The sequence below is a fragment of the Mus pahari genome, chromosome 11 (assembly GCF_900095145.1).
Source record: "Mus pahari chromosome 11, PAHARI_EIJ_v1.1, whole genome shotgun sequence".
Classification (NCBI taxonomy): Eukaryota; Metazoa; Chordata; class Mammalia; order Rodentia; family Muridae; genus Mus; species Mus pahari.
In genome coordinates this window covers 19,043,624-19,045,823 of record NC_034600.1, presented here as the reverse complement: position 1 = coordinate 19,045,823, position 2,200 = coordinate 19,043,624, and the positions used below count along the sequence as shown (strand labels likewise).

The following is a 2,200-nucleotide window of genomic DNA, read 5'->3' as shown; positions in this document are numbered from 1 at the left end:
AGAGAGAGAGCTAACTATCCATAACCTGTTGAGAATGAACCCATAAGAAAAAAGCCTGCTTGTCTTGGATCTTGTTCTTTTAGTTCCAGAATAAAAAAAAAAAAAAAAAAAAGATGAGATTTTTTCTGAAGCCACTGAGTCTGTGGCTGCCCTAATATATCCTTAGCATTAATGAAATGTCACTTAAACTACTTTAAACTTTTATAAAGTCAATCAAATCCGTGTCCTATGTATTTGTTTAGGACAGGGCTATACAAGTGAACTAGGTCTTCAGTCTTTGAAACAGGGAAGAGATGTTAGGAATTCTGTCTATCTGACTGTCTTTGTCTATTTGATTTTGATTTTCATATTCTCTCTCTCTCTCTCTCTCTCTCTCTCTCTCTCTCTCTCTCTCTCCCCCTCTCTCCCTCTGTCTCTCACTCTCCTTTTGTGACAGAAGATTTTATTCCTTTTATTTTATTTGATACTTTATTTACATTTCAAATGTTATCCCCTTTCCAGGTCTCCCCTCTGGAAACCTCCTATCCCATCGCCCCTCCCCCTGCCTCTATGAGGGTGTTCCCTCACCCTCCCACCCTTTCCCCCTTTCCAGTGCCCTGGCATTTCTTTACACTGGAGCATTGAATCCCCTCAGGCCCAAGGGTCATTCCTCCCACTGATGTCCATCAAGGCCATCCTCTGCCACATAAGTGGCTGGAGCCTTTGGTCCCTTCAACTGTACTCTTTGGTTGGTGGTCTAGACCCCAGGAGCTCTGGAGTGTCTCACAGGTTGACACTGCTGCTTTCTCCATGAGGTTGCAAACTCCTCAGCTCCTTCATATACTCTCTCTTAATCTATTCCTTGTCTCTGTTTCCTTCACCAATATGAATTCTTCCTCTTTTCTTCTTCTTTCCCTTTTTGTAACCTTTTTTTTTTTCTTCTCCTGTTTCTTTCCTTTGATTCTATATGTACCCATAAGTGCAGAATATATAAAACTCAGTGTCTGCAGCATTAGTGGAAGTAAGGATATGTTGGAGTATTGATTCTTCCCCAGGAATAAGGACAACATATTTCACAATAATAAATGCAAAGTATTTCTTTGAAATGTTTCTGGCAATGAAGCCTTGAGTTTCATTCTCCAGTCCTCTTAACAAATCTATAAGGAATACCTATGTCTTTTTAAGTTTTTTTTCTTCATAGTGATATGGTCAGACTTTTAATGCTTGCAAAAATGAATTCTAATTGGGACAAGTTTGAAGAACAAAGGTGAAATTTAAAGACTGCCCTTTTATCATTGGACAGATTTGAGTGTTGCTTGGCATCAGCACACTCAGTTCGTGCTGAATCAAGAGTTGTCAGAGGTACAGCTAAGTAGTATTAATGTCTAGTTAAATTGTGAAACTATTGGCCACAATCTATGATAATTTGTCCATACAATGCTTGGAATTTCAGCTTGTGGGGAGTTTTAGTCATGATGGTTCCTATGAGTTCTGTTTAAATGGCTTTAAAGCCATAACATGAATTGGCACTAGAAAGGAAATACTAATAATGTAAAAACAAAAACAGTAATAAGGTGCCTTTGTTTCTTGCTTTGTAGTTGTTGTTTTAAATAGAGAGCACTATTTTTTTGTGGTTGTTGTTGTTAATGTGTACAAGCTAAAAATGCACAAGTTAAAGTAGAAGTTGGAAAATCAAATACTATAACAATTAAAATGTGTGTAGGGCTTTCTGGACTGCTGGTGGAGGGAGTGCTTGCAGGAGGTTGGCCTGGTGCAGTCTGCACCAGGGGGACACTACTGAGCGTGGAAGCTTTGAACCAGAAGAAAAGATGTTTGGTTTTCACAAGCCCCTCCAGCTCCCGGTTCACGGACAGTAAACATTACGAAAAGGACTTCCAGAGCTGTTTTGGGTTGCATGAGACTCACTCAGGAGACATCTGCAACGCCTGTGTGCTGCTTGTGAAAAGATGGAAGAAGTTGCCGGCAGGATAAAACGAAACAAAACAAAACTGGAATCACGTGGTAGATGCAAGAGCAGGCCCTAGTCTAAAAACAACATTGAAACCAAAGAAAGTGAAAACTCTATCTGGAAACAGGATGAAAAGCAACCAGATCAGCAAACTGCAGAAGGAATTTAAACGCCACAACTCTGATGCTCACAGCACCACCTCAAGTGCCTCTCCAGCCCAGTCTCCATGCTACAGTAACCAGTCAGATGAGG

The 2,200-nt window shown here is 40.3% G+C and overlaps 1 pseudogene; it reads left to right on the top strand.

Annotated features, from left to right (window-relative positions):
- The first annotated feature begins 1,211 nt into the window (after positions 1 to 1,211).
- LOC110329274 lies at positions 1,212 to 2,199 on the top strand (annotated as a pseudogene).
- Position 2,200: the final 1 nt, after the last annotated feature.